Genomic DNA, 18,837 nt, shown 5'->3' with positions numbered 1-18,837 from the left:
TCTTCCTTTAGTTCTCTCTCTAATTCTTTAAATGTCTCTTCCTCAACTTGTTCAGTCACCAGGAATTTCAATTTCTTTTCTTATTCTTTCATCAACATAGTCATTCTCAGCTACACCACTGTTCTTACTGCATTTTCTGAATATAACACATTCTACAACCACTAACATGTACACGTGACAGCCTTACTCTTTTGTGCTTTATAGTTTGTTCAAAACTGGTGTCACATCTTTTTTTCACTATACATCAGTGGTGAAAAAACTTAGTATGAAGTAACAATCATTTCCTTAGGAACACAAACAATACCCAGTATGTTCTGTTCCTTCGTAGGTTTATTTACAATCTGTTTCATGGAAGAAATGATTGAATTCCTGTAGGTCATGGCACTTGACTTTGATGGTCTATGCAATCCAAGAATTGTAATTTATTCCAGGGTTGGCTTTGTCATGGTTATACAGTCCACATGATTGATTGTTACATGTTTGATGACAAAACCAGAGATCTCATTAATCTTTATTCCCTATAAAACACTCCCACCCAATTTCTTGTTGAACTGTCTGTTACAGAAAAAAACTTTTATACCCTTATAGAAGTAATTTCAATCATATTTTAATTATGTTCTATAAACAATAGCATCAATCGTATGCAAATGCAGCACATTTTCCAGTAAAAGTATTTTAATACTAATGTTCTTTCTATTAGCAACCAGCAAATATAAATCAGATTTTCTTACCTGCAAACTGTTACATTTCTGACCTTGCAAAAATCCTCCCTTGTGTTAGTAAAATATACTAACACATCTGTTGCAAAAATTCTCTTTCCTTGTTTTGACAAGTGGAGTCCACTCTGTCTAAATATATGTGCCTAAAATTGTGCTTGGATATTGTGTGTACACCCATTTTAAAATGGACCTTTTCTTCATTTAAGTAAATATTTTCATTTGCACTGACTAATTTTCCTTTCTACATGTGCTTTGTATAAATATGTCTTAAAAACTATTCAAGTTATATTATCTAAGGGGGATGTTTGTTCTCTATTAATATTAGGGTTGCCACCTTTTAACAAGGCCAAAGTGGGACATGGGGGGTGGCCAATAGGACAGGGAGTGTGACCAATATGGCACTGGCCACACACCCTACCACAACATCACCAGAGGTGTTAAAGGAGATGCAGTATTATAGTTATGGATACAACATTGTGACATTCCAGCATAACTGAAAACTCAAACCATTTAAATGAAGTGAACTATTACTGCAAAAAAAAAAAACACATTACTCAGTTGTAACAGTAAATAAACTTTAAAGGAATAAAAAAACACACTACTCATTAAACAGACACTTGTTTATTTAAAAAGTAAAAAAAATCATAAACCAATCATGACTATTCAGAAAGAAAACTTAAAAAAATCTACATACCACATACAAGCCAAGTATTAAATTAAGACTTTTTAATTCTCAATTAAAGCTAAAGCAAAGAAAAAAACACAAAACTACATACTGTACCCTAGTACTACATACTGCACACTAGCAAATTAAAGCTAAAGGAAAGAAAAACACAAAATTACAAACTGCACACTAGTACTTTATACTGCACACTAGTACACTAAATCACTTTTTTTAAAAGTGTATTTTGAATTTGATTTTATGGCTTGAAGAAGGGCCCGATTTGAAACAATATTTGAGTAAAAGTCATAACATTTCATCCGGTAATTTACAGTCATCATTAGTTTGGCTTTTAACAAGTCCACACTACATCGGTTTCGCACATCTGTCCATTTACCTTTCACCAAAGAAAAAACTCTTTCTGCAAATGCGTTTGAGGTTGGTATAGATAAAACCCTAGCAATTACTGGATATAGTGTAGTCAGTTCAGGCCCTTCTTTGAAAAGCTTCAGCCACTTCTCTCCTGGGGTCAAGCTTGTGTTACATAACTGTTTGAGAAAGGGCCTAATTGCCAAGTAGTCCCTAAAAAGATAGTCTTCATCTACATCCTGCAGACTCAGGGCAGTGGTCACATTAAGTAATTCACTGAAAGCAAAGGGCTCATTTAGAGATAATTTAGACACTCCCCGGGATTCATGAACCTTGCGCCAGGCGCCCGCATAGCGTTGGCGTTATAACGCCAAATATGGCTGCTGAGCGATTCAGGTATGAATGAATTCCACGTGCACTACCGGGCGGCGCCGGACCGCCTCCGCCCCAGCGTAGGTATGCAAAACACACTGTGTGCGGTATTGCACCATGCAAATGAGGGCAATAGCGATCCACGGCGAGGCGTGAAGGTAGGGCACGGCAAGGTAAACCAAAAAAACCTGTTTACATTTACCCAAACATACCGGAGGAGTAACGGAAGGCTGTCAAAGTCAGGTATCATATAGGTGCAATATGCCAATGTGGAAAGGCACCGAGAATGTCCAAAGAAAATATGCACAAAATGTAAAAATGACATAAATGGCACGCACGTAGAAAGAACAGCAGACCCCGGATGTGTGCACAGAAGTTGTAAAGCAATGAAATAATATGATAATGTCCGAAAAGAGCATTAGAACACAAATCAGCTGCACAGCCACCACACACCATAGTATGTATGTAAAGCTGCAACCCCAGCGCAATGGTTGTCAAGGAGTGGAGGCGGTGTCCGCGCCGTAACCAGGTATTAGTAGTCAATTCCATGCAAATGAGGCAGATAATAGTGAATCGCAAAACGGGCGCCAGCGTAAGGATGGAGCAAACGGCGAGCGGTACTACACCGAGGAGTGGCCTACACCAGATACATGTCAACCACACAGGGTGTGCCACCGTAGGAGGAAGGATATTGAGGACAGCAAATCTGGGCTGTACAATGCACATCACAACATCATGACTGGCGGTTAGGAAATAGATGCGCTGACAGTACAGAATGCGCTGCATAAATGCATGTGCACGAGGATGACTACGCTCCCGAAACCAGTCATGTGACGGCCTCACCGCCAACAACCAGGGATATAGGAAGGTAATGCGGAGAATACGAGGAAATGCGGAAGCAGTGTAAATGTATCCGTAACGCAGCAATTAACACCAATCAATGCAGGAAGGGCAAACGCCGGCAGCTGATAAGTCTGCATGCAGACTCCTGCAGAACGGGAAAGGGAGGCATATGAGAGCAAAGATAATAGGGATGTAGTAGAAATGCAAAGAGCAAAGAACCGAAATAGCACAGCCAAGTACAGATGTAGCATAACCGCGTCCGCAGATAAAATGCATCATATGCCATGTGCGCAGGATGCAGTAATGTAAGATGCCAGGCGAAGGCAATGCAGGCAACTGTAATGTTACACTACAGGCAGTACCGCTGCAGCTGCAAGCGTAAAACCACGGAAATAATCCATGGATAGGGCCGCACAGACACACCCAATGACATCACCGGTATACAGCACAACAGTACTAAATGTGAATGCGCCCAACACACAGCGATTTCCCAAACGCCGCACCGTAGGGTGTAAACAGACGGGAACTTTTAACATGTATATGCTGGGTGCCGCCGTGGCCGTGATGCATAGGTATGTGGCAGAGACAGACGGAGTTGCGGAGGGTGGTGCCGACAACCACCGTGAGGCCTCACAGGAGAAGGAGAGTGTTCAGAGCAAGGGTGACCTACCAGGGCTGCGAGACCTGGAGATAGTAGAGCGCTACAGGGTGGACAGGGACACGCTACAGCAAATAGTGGAGCTGTGCCGGCCGCCTGAGAACAAGAGACAACAGAGGGGAGCCCATCCCAGTGGACACAAAGGTATGTGTGAGCTTGCGAATACTGGCTACAGGTACCTTCCAAAGGCCCACCGGGAACATAATGGGCATCTCACAGGCATCAGCATCCAGGGTACTACACCAGTTCCTGGATGCCATGTTACCACATGCCCATGAGCACATAAAGTTCCCCACATCTCAGGAGGAGTTGGCTAGCAATATGCGCCGCTTCCACCGTGGTGGCACAATACCGGAGGTCCTGGGTGCGATAGACTGTACGCACATAGAAATCAAGTCACCACCTGGGGAGCAGGGTAGACGCTACATAAACCGCAAGGGATACCCTCCATCAATTGCCAGGTCGTGTGCAATGCGCAGGGCATTATCATGGATGTGTGTGCTGGCAGCCCTGGAAGCTACCACGACTCCCATATCTGGCATGCCTCACAGCTGTATCAGGTATTCGCCAGTGGGGACATCACACAAGGTCACCTTGTGGGGATGCTGGCTACGACTGGAGCCGTGGTTGATGACACCCATCAGAAATGCACACACACACATGCAAGAACGCCATAATGAGGCACACGCACAAACGAGAATAATCATAGAGCGTGTGTTCGATGTTGAAATCACGGTTCCGTGCTTGGATACATCCGTGGAGCCTTGCAGTACTCTCCAGGCACAAGTGCCCACATATTCATAGTATGTTGTATGCTACACAATATGATTCTGCGGAAACAGCTGCTGCAGGGACATAATGCCGGAGGGCCACCAAGCCCGCCACAACTGCCAGGGCAAGCACAGGCACAGGGCGCAGGCCGCCACGGACACACTGAGCCAGCCCCAGTAGGCAGACAGAGGCGCATCTAATATGCCTACGCCCTGGCAAAGAGGGAACGATAGCACATACTTTGACAGTGTAGGCCCCATGGACTGACACCTCCTGACCTGCACACACAGTAAAATGGACGCCACACAAACATGTCCGCCCGTAATGTGTACCGTATGTGCGGACGATGTGTGACTCCAACAAAGGCACCGCCAAACACTGCACACCCAATAGTCAGCAGAGCATGGAACGCCAACACCTCAACGCGACGCCGTTCAACAGCACACGGCGAGCCATATGCTGCCACTATCGGCGCAAGTCGACCACACATGTACGCATTTGCATACACAGATACCGAAATACATATCAGTACACATGTAGAAATATATGTACGCATACACAGATAGAAAGGACAACAGGGTAATATGGAACCCAGGGATGCAAGGTCACAGATAAGTAAGACGCGAAATCACCACATATTAAACATAGTGACCGACAACCCGATCATCCTGAGGGTGGGCAGGGCAGGTAACGCCAGCCATGGAAATGTTAACCTGCAGCAATACATATCCGCTGTCGGGATGGTCACCGTCCACGGTACAGTAACGGATATGTGTAGGGTCACCACCTGTCCCATCGCTGTGAGGGACAGTCCACCTTTGGGCAGTTGTGTCCTGCAAAACAATGACAAAATGGCAAATGTCCTGAGATTGTAGGACAAAACCATTTCCCATAATTACGCTTATCAGTTTCAGAAAACCGTTATTTTGTAGAAGAAACATCTAAATATGATAATAAACAGCATAAGCAACTGTAATGCTACAGCTTGGTATTCCGTCAAAAAGTGAATCGCTGTCCTCTGTACTGGCCGTGGGTATGTGTTGGCATGCAAAACCTGACGACGTGACTCAAAACGTCCCACCTTGGCCATTTGAAAAGGTGGCAACCCTACATATGTGCGTGTCATATCCATAGGACATGAGTGCGAGATACACGCCGCCACCGGGCGCGCGCCAACGAGGTATTGTGTCCAACCGCCGGTGCGAAGCGGAAAGCATACCAGTGAAGTGTACGACATTATGAGGAACGCACTCATCTGGGGTGTAAAACAGTGCATGTTCCTCGCAGTTCCTCCAAGTTCCACATTGAAAATGTCTCTCAAACAACCATTGTTAGGAATGTATATAAATGACATCCTGGTAAATACAATGTACTCATAGTAAGTCATTAAAGGTTCTTCACTGTAAGTAAATCATCATATCATAATCAACCTATGACCTACTTAGCTGAAGTTGTCACTATGCCATTACTATGTGTTCCACATTATGCCCATGTGTTTCACATTACTACTGTGTGTGTTCCCACTCCGCAATAAAAGGTTGACAGCCATGGCGGCAATATGTGTATGTGTGAGGTGAGGTTGTCGTGTGTTCCGCTGTGTGTGTGTAATGTGTGTGCCACTGTAAACTGTGTATGAAGGTGACATGTCACAGCCGGAGTGTAATAATAGGCGTAGGCATACAGTACAGGAACCATAGGCGTATGTACAGCAGTACCCACAAAGTAGTACCGACATCTCCTCAGTGGCTATGCACGTGGCGACGTAAAATGATGCAAAGCGCAAATGTCCCAAAGTGTACCACAGGGCCATAGCAAACAGGAGATGCAAAGGACGCATGTACAAACCACGCACCGTAGGTATGGCGCCATAACGCATACTCCACACGGTCCGTCGGCAACGCTACACAGCATCAGGCATGTACGGCGAAAATACGAATGTGCCATCCCGACACCGAACGTGAACAGTTACAGCACGGTAAATACCGCTGTGTGTTCCGCGAACGTGACGTAAGCAAGCGGCACACGAATAGGAGGCTACCGTAGCATACAGTCCGCCCCAAGTATAGGACCACAATCACCGTGAATTATCAGCGACAAAATGCCAATGGATGGTAGGCACGGACGAACATCCGCAGATATATAACCGATGTGAAGGAGGAATACGTGCAGGAAGCACACATGCAGGCGACACCGACAGCAGACGACATCAACAAAACAAATATTCCCGAACAACACACAGGTAACCCGCAGCTCCCTAAGCACGGATGGAGCACACACACAAGCATATCTGGTATGTATAAATGCAAGACTCACACACCGTCCCGCACAACCACATCCGCAGATATATCCCATTGCACATATCAAAGGGATAACAGCTAAAACAGTAGCAAACACATACAGGCAGTGAATGACAGCGCATACCCACAACAAGCTCCTGGGAAACACTAGCAGCGGCTCATGCATCCATGCATTCGCTATGTACAGGAAAATAACAGCCAGGTAACACATTTGAATGCACAACGCCATCGACAGACGCCGCCAGGACACGGGACCCACATGTCGAACACAATACCATACCCAACACACACAATCCACGGCTAACACCACAGCGAAATGTACCCGACAACACACATAGCGGATGCAGTCACACAAACATGATACAATACATACCATCCTCACGAAGGTATTGCAAATAACCAACGGCCACACGAGGAAAGAACCATGGCCTAGTGCCGACGCCAGAAACGAACGAAAGGAAGGGGATCACCGCTGATATGCGCATAAGTACACACCGAGGAACAGCTATTGGCCTGATTAACCCACATGCATCAGGCTTACGACGAATATAAGGAAGACCTCCTGGATATTCAAACCGTATGTTCATACCGAACTAATCCAAACAGAGAAAGAGAAACAAGAGAAACAAGGGAATAGAGACGAACTCCGAACAAAAGGCCGGAAAGGTATGTCGAACCCACGACATGTACTGGTGTGTAACGCACGATACGTATGACGAATCTGTACAGTATGTGAACGGTGTGTGTAGGTAAAGATACCTGTCCATCAGGCAGAGAGAGGCTAAGGTTGATATGTAATGCTAAAAGCCGCAGCATACCAACAACTGTGGACAACGTGTGCACAGCAGTGGGACAACATGTAAACACCCGCGATAACCCCAGGGCCGGCTTGCCACCCTTTCAAAAGGCCAAAGTGTGAAATCGGCGGGACACACTTCAGATGTTACAGGTGGACACATACCCATGGTCAGTACAAAGGTTAGAACTCTACTCTTTGCATAATGAAATGTGTAGTCTTGTAGCAGGTCAGTTGCTTATTGTGTGTCTTGTAACAGTTAGGAATGTACATACATAAACAAGTATGTTATGCAACTCCTACATAAGAATGGGATATAGTGATGTCCCACAATCTCAGGACATTTGCCATTTGTGATACATTTGTCAGGACACAACTGCCCAAGGAGGGACTGTCCCTTGCAAAGAGGCACAGGTGGTAACCCTACCCCAGGTCTGCCATAGGGGTTGCAAACACAGAACAATGCCACCACCCACGCCGATGTTGGCAGTGGATATCCAACACTGAAGTGCCACAGCAGGATAGGACATTTATGTATAGTGTCACAGCACACATGTGCATGGGCATATACCGCCGATGTCATACGGAATGTGCGCACGACGCGGCACCTATCCCACGCAGTAGGGGCGACTATGTCAATTATGTGTAATGCAAAGCTGGCATGATGGATATGTTCACAAATCATAGACAGTATCACAGGCATAGCATGCATGATGGAGCGATGGGCTAATGTTATATACATACACAAGATATGTATGGCCTGCACATATGGGACAATGTAGTAGCAGAATAGGTACCCAAAATGGAGGTAACAGCAAGTGACCATGTCCAAACGTTCCATAGCAGGTGCAATGTGTGCCACAATGATGTCCAGCAGGGCCGTGTGTAAACACATGTGCAATGTACACAGTACTGACACCCCCCCCCATGGTAGTGTCCACTGAACGGCAGAACTGGATGTCAACTGTCATGTCTATACAATACGTCTGCTGTGGTGGTACCATGGGTGTGTGTCACCCACCAGCAAGGCAGCTATCACACGACTAGTGACACAGTGTGCCCCTGTGGGATGTGCACAGGACCTATGTCCCACAGCATGGTGTGTGTCCAGTCTGTGGATGTCACACAGACGCCTGGCTGAGCAATGTGGCATGTGTGCACACATGCAGGACTGCTACTCCCCTGCCCACAGCAAACGCCATGTAGGAGTACTACATGCATCAGTACTGTGGAGAACATGGCCCATGGCAGAGTACATTACACCCCTGTGTTCGTGGCATGCAGGTGAGCACAGATGTGTTACATGACTGTCATTTGCATATGTCAACTGTCTGAGCTGGGTAGACAGCACAGCATGACTATACTGAGACATGTAACGTTGTATCCATTGTGTAAGGTACACCACACATGTGTCATTGTAACACGGCCCGCGGTACATGTGTGTATGGCACAGGTACAAGGGCACCCAAGGTATCAGCTAGACATACGGTCCAGAAATGTGTAGTCCTGCACATGTGTACCCACGCTTATGGTGTAATATGGCAACCACAGCACCATGTGGGCCATGTGTGTGTACATCAACCATGTACAACGTGATATGCCTGTATACGGACAGTATCCATGTGATACACACCGCATGACTGTCAGTATGCAAATGTGATGTGTATGCAGTATGTGTGATGTAACTGATGCAATGATATCTACATGATATATCTGCCACACTGACACCTGTATGGGTGTCAGCAACATGAGCAGGATGAGCTAGAATGCTGCCAGGTATGTAGAAGTGGTACATGTAGGCATGTACAGTACTGTGTGACAGCAGGTAGTGTACGTGTGCAAATATTGAGCATGAGGGGCCACATGTCTGAGGAATGTGCAATGCCACACGACCCTGAAATGTCGGAGACAGCATGATATGCCTGCACCACTGTGTGAACTGTACAGAAGGCACATGGCGAATATGCCGAAACATACGGTATGATGTGATGCAGGATGTGTACACTGTCAATAGCATAAAGTGGAATGGTGCTGAAGGGCAAAGAGCGGATCATGTCTGATGTGATACCTCTGTAGCACCCCAACCACCCATGCAATAATATGACAGGTGGCCAGCATGGGATGTGGTGTGCTGTGGTGCACAGAAGCCCAACAAGGGTGCCAGGAAAGGCATGCAGGTAGTCATTGAGTGTGTGAAGCATGTATGTCAAGATGTGGCCCAGTGCCATACTGAATGGCCCAGTCATGGGTGTAGAGATGCAGCCCCATACGTGCAATGCAGTACCATCCATGTGTAGTGTGATAGATGTGGTAGTGTGGTGGTCAGGGTGCACAACGACATGAATGGGCTAGCAGTCACTGACGGTGCTGCTGCAGAGACATGTAACAGCCAGGTTGGCGGATACAACAACCACGGCGGTTGGAGGTGACATTGGGACTGTGTTCCCAGACATAACATGTGCATGACAGTACTATGTATGTGTCCACAGGGTTAATACAATGTCCAGCCAAGGATTGGAACCCTGTAGTGAGTGAGAGTGTGTATTGTTGGTAGGTACCCCATTGGCAGGCAGGATGCCAGCAACATCTGTGTCGCCAATGCCTGCATGACCGTGGTATGCTGCATTGAATGTGGATGTAGTCAAACAGCAGAGACATACCACCACACCGCGTGAGGGCCCACACTGCAATGTCTGGCAGTCATGTGTAGGTAGCTAGCTGTGGAGTATGTCATGCACCAGCAGGACACACCATGACTGTCAAGTGACACACAACACACAGGTGAACAAAACTACCGGCAACAGCCTGCACATGTGCCCATACAGCACGGTGCATGGAACAGGAATACCACTGTGGCGACTGTGAAAGTGCCAGCACCACCATGTCTCAGTGTGGGATAGCATGGTCCCTACCAGTGTGTAAATGTAGCAGAAGTGCACTGTGATCACTGTTGGCATAGGCACATAGACTGTCCATCGGATGGGGTGCCATGCCCTCAACTACCTCTGTCAGTGGATGTCAGTAATACCGGCTGTAGTGTGTATGTACCATGCATGCTGCTATGGTTGTGTGCTTAGGGTGTGGCTAGCAGGGATGGTAAGCACGGATGTTCAGCAAACAGAGGGGGGAGGTGTGTAGGCCTAGCATACAGACACATGGAGGTTTGGTGCATGCTGAGGGTATTGCAGGTATGGTATGTGTCGTAATGTGTCACCCAGCTATGCGCACTGCATGGCCAAGCATGTGTGGGTACGTGGGAGTCCATACTAGGAAGGTCCTGTTGCCCGCAATACATAGCAGTAGCAACTGTCCCAGGTGCAATGTACAGCATGCCAACCCGACTGGCATGTAACCTGTGGTGTACAGTGTCTGCACTGTCGCGGTCACAATGTGTGTACTGGTCACAAACATGGGTATCTGAACATGGACTACCTATGATGCAATGTGTCATGGGAAAATACAGTATGTGTGTAAATCACGGTGTGGTTTGGGAACCACCCACCTGTGTGTGTTGCAGTCCAGGTATGTGACTGGGAGGTATGATCTGTGTACAATCTGACTGGCAGGTGTGCCGTAGGGCATGGAGGCATGTCCCAGGCACCGTAGATAAATGACATGTGTGCTGTACTGTGTGTGCAGTGCTACTGTACAGCACAGTGGAGGGTGTAAGCATTGTCACACATCACTGCATGCTGTGCCCACCTGTGACAGCTCTGCCAGAGGCAGACATGTGACACCGCTGCACAGGCAGCATAGCATGAGAAGATGTACATGTGGGCTGCACACCTTAGCCAGATGTCCACACGCCATGTGTGCCACGGTAGTGTGGTTCAACACGACTATCAGACTGGACAAACAGCACATGCCTGCATAACAACAGTATGACCATAGTCAACAGTCCCAGTGACAGAGTAGGCCAATGTAGACTATCCCTGCATGCAGACCAGTGGCTACTGGACACCTGGCTAGACACACACCTGGACGGTTAATTCACCATTGAGCCATCACATGTCCACGCCCATGTGGGCCGCATAATGTCATCACAGGGTGTTCACAATAGCAGGTGTCAAGGCAGACACGGTGTACCAGGTGATGTGTCATGCCGGCATATGTTGAGTAGCACAGCCGCTCACATGTCTGCAACATACTGGTGCATGATGTATACTGTTACATGATGAATGGAACTGCACTGTCACCCACTACAGGGCCAGCTGGCACAGGTGTGGTGTGACTGGTGTAACCCATGTTTGCACAGGATACACACTGCTGTTGTAGGCAGCCATGCTGGTGGCCACCAGTGATATATGCAGTGGTCATACAAACATACCGCATACAGTGTTCAGGCAGGAATGTCAATTGTCGTGGACGATGTGCTGCTATGTGAATGTGGGTGTTTGTTGTGAATGTCACACATCCAGAAGACACCATCTGGTGCAGTCATGGTTGTCAACACCGGTACACACATCCACAGCAGTCAGAACCCAGTCCCGACAATGTGTGTCAGTCACCCTTGCACCGGTGACATATGTGCACATGGCGGAACACCTCCCACTGTCATCTAAGCTGTCTACATGATGGCTGGAATGTGCTGTAGCAATGTACAATGCTGGTAGCCCAATGAAGTACCTGGAATCAGACACAGTACACTATGTCAGCCATGTAAACCATGCACAACAATGACTGCCAAACAGACATGAACAATGCATTGACACATGGAACATGTGCTCATGACAACCCCCACTGAGGTATGTTGCACATATAGATGTACAATTGTCATCTATGGCCATAGCATGGATGCAGACACACATACCCCACAGGTAGTACCATGTGATGTCGGTAGGGGGGCATTGCTTGTGTATATGTCACAGTAGATGTACACAGACATGTCCTGCATAGCCGTCATGTAGGGGTAGCTGTGGTATGTCACTACTGGACATGCCCATACAGAGTACCATGTCCCGCAGGAGATGTGTTAGGTGTGTACCACATGTGACATGCTGACAACAATCTGCGATGTGTATGGCTGCCGTGTACCTGTGTGACAATGTTCGTGATGGGTGCAAAGGCACATAGTATCGTATTGTATGCACACAAGCCCCACATAGCTGCATAGCCTGAACATACAGTACAAGGAGTGTGTGGGATGATAGCAACCCACAGGTGGAGATGGGTATGGACGGCGGCCCACAACCACATGTGTGTGTACGGTGTTCACGCCCACGACACATGAGCATCTGAGAGGCTAGCGCCACAGTTGTACAGGGTCGCATGTACATATGTTCCGCAACATCCCTGTATGTCCCACCACTGGCCTGTGGACCGATGGACAACAAGCAAATGTGCAGGTATGAGATGTGCACAGCACATCACAGATGCCTACCGTAGAACAGGCCTACCATGTAGACATGTGCACAGTAGGTCTGCGCCACCTGCAGTCAAACACATTAGGTGCCAAACAACACCAATAGTCCGCCAATGACACAGATGGGCGGCATGCCTCTGTGTATATATGTCTGTGAATGGCTCCGGCATAGCAATATAGCTGTGTCACCATTGTGAACAACAATGTGAATGGGTCGTATGTGTGTGGGGTGCATCACATGTGTATGGTCAGATGGACGATACCATCAGTGGGCCTGCTATGTGAACATCCATGTCCCCATACACGGATACCTCTGCTGAGGCCAACACCACATTCACACAGGAGGGATGGCGGTGTGTAGTGCAGCAGCAGACATGTGGGTGGCAGCGGCAATGTATGTACACATATGTGTTACCCACATCAGTTCAGGCAGATTTCCTTGTGCATGGCGTAGCCGTGTGTGTACACATACAGCATTGTGTCGATCAACATCCCAGCACATAGCACCTGCCAGGGCTACAGTGTATGCATGGATGTGTGATACCTGCATGCACCACACACACCCTCAACAAGCAGCGTACAGCATACCTCGCTGGAGGACAGTGTCCACACCATGGTGATAAACATGTGGAATGTCCATTTTCACACAGCTATGACAAAAGCAATGGACAGCCACCCTGCCAATACCGCCAGCCCCTGAGTGGGTCACACCCATTGCCATGTATGTGGCATACCCTGCCATATCATGCAGAGATGACCAGCAAGGCTGCATGAGCTATCACGGTCCCACATGGTGCAATGGACAAAAGGCACTCTCACTATCAACCATACACAGTAGTAATGTGGTGGCGATGCACCCTGTCATGTTACAGGTGCTGTGTGATGCTCTGCACAATGTGTGCGGTACACGCTTATGCATGACCTTTCCTGCCAATGTGTCATGGTTACACATTGCTCCATGTGTATCACATAATGCAACACAGGTGAGCTGGGGCAGTTGTCCAGCACGCGTACAGTGCTGTGTGGAAGTACATGCCACAACACATGCATGTGCAGGTGTCCATGTGTATGTGTACCCTGCCGCTGCTGACGCTCACAATGGACACAGACCTGATGTGTACTGACATATACACAGTGTACAGGTGAACAGTAGCACAGACGTCACATGGGGACATATGCCAACTGATATGGACATAGGTGCAGCCAGGTACACATGTCCATGGCAGGCTAACATCTACATGGTGCGTGCACAGTGTGATGGGGTGGCACACAGATATGATGTGACACCCAGTGCTCAATGGTGTGAAGCCACAACATCGGCTGTGTCACCGCCACGATGCCCTTCACAGATCACTGTGCAGATGTCGCATATGTCATAGCAATGCATTTCCAACAGTATGCCAGCACAGCAGTGTGAATGTGACCTGCCACCATCATTATGTCTTCCAGATAATGCCACGCTCCCGCTTCCACCATTTAGCCGACAGGAGGAGGAGGTCATCATACCATACCTCCAGAGTAACTACAACGCCCTGTTTAGCCATGTGCCACAGCAGGCACAAGAACGGCAGGAGATGTGGGAGGAGTTGTGCAGGAGGGTGAACAGCGGGCGTAAACAACCGCAGCTACCAACAGATCCGCAGGCACTGCACAGACCTGATCCGCATGCAAGACAGCGTGCCGCTTCAATCGCCAGGCAACATCGTGGGACAGGTGGTGGGCCACCAACACAGCCCCCACTCACAGGTACGGAGGAGCTCCTGGCTAGTCTGGGGACACCCACGGAACAACACGCAGAAACACCTGCGCCCATCGTGGAGGTGGGTGTCTCCCGAGCTATGAGCCTGGAGCTGCCTGGTAAGTCAGTGTTGCATGTTTGTATGATAGGCGACGGGTGTGGGTGTCATAGTACAACACATGATATAGCAATACATGCCAGGTATATGGCCACACAAGATGCAAACCATTGTATGCTATGTTGTGTTAGAGACATGTGCATAGCACATGCAACCACACACATGCATGATGTGTCATGCACAGTGCTGACCGTGGAGATAGTAATGGCTAATGTGTATACCTTTGTGTAATGCCTTTACAGGTATCGCCTGGCGGTCGCAAGGCCAAGGGTCTGTTGCAGGTGAGTCTGTTGCCAGTCAAACGCATGTTCTGCTGTATTGATATTCCCCATGTGTCTAGGCATGACATGCTCACCTGTGTGTGCCCCCGTCACGGTATACAGCTCGCACCACCCGACATACACACCACCCATGTACAGTAGATACACCCGCTATCAGAGTGGTATGACACCACACAACCAATTGGTGTGTTACGTGCATTCAGCTATGCATACAATGGTGTAGGTGTTACACAATGGCTGCATGTGTAGTATGCATTGGTATGCCACTGCAGTATGGACACAGTACCACAGAGTGAGCTGTGATCTGGCCAGAGCACAGGTGTTACCAATGTGACCCATGCCCCTGCATCGGGTGCACACGCCAGACATGGCGCATGCCATGTCCCATGCACGTGGATGTCTGGCTGCAGCATTGTCACACCATGATATGACCTATGCACAACATAGCAGACATACACACTGTCAGCATATCCGTAGAGAATGTGACACGTCACACTAGTATGGGTGTATATCACATGGGCCACCACAGGGCCGTGTGCACAATGTCTACCACACACAATTGTCAATGAGTCAGACAGACAAGGCCATGGTTGATACCTACAGGCATGTTGCCACACAGCACATCCACAGTGGGTACTCACCATTGCACCCTGTACACACATAGTGGGTTCATCAATGTAGTGGACCCCCGGACATCTGATGTAGTACACCAGTGACATGACATTCCTCTCCTCAGCTACTACAGGTGCCTCCAATGTTCACCATATATGTGCTGCTGAGCAGCTGAACTGGCTTACAGACATGGCAATGTAATGCGTCCAGGTCACGCATCGCACAGACACATAGCTGTGTCCTGCTACTGTGCAGTGGCACAGAGGCCGCACCACACACCGTACAGCTATGCACACAGCTCACAGCAAACGCATTCTACACAGACATCACTGTTACACATACATTGTATCTGTACACTGTACACATAACACTGCACCATGACAGCCATCATGATGTGGTGCATGCGGTGGGACACCATCTTCACACGTCCACATGATACCGCATATGTTTGCGCTTGTACATTACATACTGTTGCCAGCCATGTGTACTCCCAACTTGCCCGTGGCCACACGGTGTATCACGCTGATGCATGCAAACTACCATGAATGTGTGTACTGCATGCCTACTAAATGACACCTGCCTGTTGTACTGTCCCCACCAGGGCAGTGTACATACTGCCACTAAGAATGTCTGGTCTGCATTCACTGGTCTGTGTTGTGTGAATGCTGCATGCCACCTGCATAATCACATGCATGCTGTGTGTGTGTCTGTGTGTGTGTGTGTGTGTGTGTGTGTGTGTGTGTGTGTGTGTGTGTGTGTGTGTGTGTGTGTGTGTGTGTGTGTGTGTGTGTCTGTATTGTAACCGATGGTATGTCTTTGTATTGACAGGTGCTGTTGGTGCTACCCTCCCGCGGACAATCTGATGCTAGTGGGCCGACAGATACGAGGGGTGATGAGCATGTGCATGAGGCACAGGCAGGGTCGCCACAGGCAGAGACTGTGCCACTGGAGAACATCACACATACGCCCCTTTCATCCCTGCACACAGTTCAGATGCCGACACATACCCCAACACCATTGCCCATAGATGATGGTCAGTCAGCGACTGTTGTCCCCGAGCAGGAATGTGTGGTGGCTGCAGAAGGTGTGGGGACACACGATGTTGCCAGTGTAAGGACTGGTGCAGTGCCACGCAGGCATGTGGCAGGTGCTCCCCGTAGGGGAGCACCGCCAGACATACACCTGCCGCCCAGGTGCAGCAGCTGGTATAACCAGACGCATGTTCCAGACTGTAATGGCGGCGCAGGCACGCGCCGAACGGCAGAACCAGGAGGGGCAGAGGCTGCAGAGGTCTGCAATCCGCACTTAAATGACAGCATCCAGGCATTGGCGAATGCACAACAGCATCTTGCCGATGTTCTGGATAGGAGATTGGGCGATATGGCTGGTCTCATCGACCGAGGCTTGGCCATCCTTGAGCCGCAGCACCGTGCAGGAACACCAGGTAGGGTGAGGCATAGGGCACGTGGCCGGTGCCAGCAACACCACCTGCTGCAGGTCAGCGGTGCGTGCCACCTCCCATGCCCACACAGACAGTGATGGTAGCAGTAGCACTGCAGCTGCTACCACACCATCCACACCTGGACAGAGCAGGCCACGTGGACGTGGCCCTGGACGGCCCGCCGCGGGCACGCTTCCAGCGGACATGTGACATCGGAGAGTGGACAGTCTGTACCTCCACCCGGTCGTGCCTGCGACCCCAGGCAGGCGCTGGTCACTTCGCCACCGCAGACACAGTGAGCCATAACACCTGCACTGTACCGTCAGGGGCTGCCAGGCCTACCCCACGTAGGCATCACAGATGACTGAACTGTGTACACACACACCCACACACAGCAGACACAACTGTAGGGCTCCACCACACCCACATGCAATCTACATAGTCATGCCCACTCAATGCACTGGCCCTTACACACACACATGATGTCATCCATTGGTACAGCCCATGCCTGTGGCACACATATCACCCTGTGCAAATGATTAAGTCTCTGCCGCATAACTGTGAGCCACACCATCAATGCACGGTTAAGCTGACATATTATGATGCACAGGGTGGACACGATAGTGAGAGGTGTATGTGATACCTGTGTCCGCATAGTACGTGCTGTGTATGTTGTGGTGTGTGTGTATGGCTGGTGGCAGGTGTGTATGTGATGTGTGTTCTGCACGGACATCATGCAGCAGACATACCATGCAGGACAGGTGCAGCATTCATTGATATGTGTACACAGTATGTGTGGTGGTTACATGTGTAGCACCATGTCGGTGCAGTTAACCCGTATGATACTGATGGTGTACTTGCACGTGCCTACTGGGAGCACTGTAATTAGTTCCCCACGTAGTAGTCGGTGTACCCACAGGCATGTCTGGCAAAATCAGCATAGCACAGTTACCCACATCTGGCATGGACCCCTACATAGGTACATAGGCACACATGAACGTGACAGGATATGTGCCCTACGACATGTGTGGACCTAGCATGACTGTGTGTGGCATCTAACACCCCTCAGGATGGTGATGCCATATCCATCAGTCCCCAGTCCCTGGTCTAGCAGTGACACACAGAGGTTGACTGGCGATAACTATAGTCACACATCCACACGCCAGTAGCAGTCCTAGACAAAGGCAGTCAGGGCGTTTCCTTCACAAGGCCTGGGACCCCTCTCCGTGTTGTAGTGTGTGTCTGGCCGCTACCCTGTTCCCCAGCACGCCCCACTCATCGCTGGGTTGAGGTGTCTGACAGTCGCTTCTGTGCCCGTGTTCGCATGGGGCCTGGGAGGTGGAATGTGCCCATGTCACCCAGGTCAGACATGGCCGTGTATGTCGGGCACAGATCACCACGGAGCAGCTGTGCTGTGGAGATCCACAGCCAGTGTCCCCTTGGCCATGCACCTTGTGACACATGTCCTAGCAGCGTCATCCCCGTCTTGTGGAACGCTTATGTCCTTCCGAAAGTGCTGCAGGCATCAGGTTAGCTACAGGCCACATGTGCCATTGTACGCAGTCATTGCACTGGTGTGTGATGTGTACAGGGGTACAATGAACACCCCTGATGTGGTTGCCATTCCATCCAGACCAGGAGGCCACAATGGAATGTCTTCACACCCACATTGCCATTGTGTGTGTTGACAGAGGTTGCCAACAGGTGTGGTAGCCATTACCCTGAACATGTCCACCATCTTTAATGGCGCATCACCTACATGTGAAATTGGGACGAACATGTTCTTCACACTGGGTAGG

The sequence above is a fragment of the Protopterus annectens genome, chromosome 15.part0, assembly GCF_019279795.1.
Source record: "Protopterus annectens isolate FY-2018-M chromosome 15.part0, PAN1.0, whole genome shotgun sequence".
Lineage (NCBI taxonomy): Eukaryota > Metazoa > Chordata > Ceratodontiformes > Protopteridae > Protopterus > Protopterus annectens.
Note: the sequence above shows the minus strand (reverse complement) of the source record.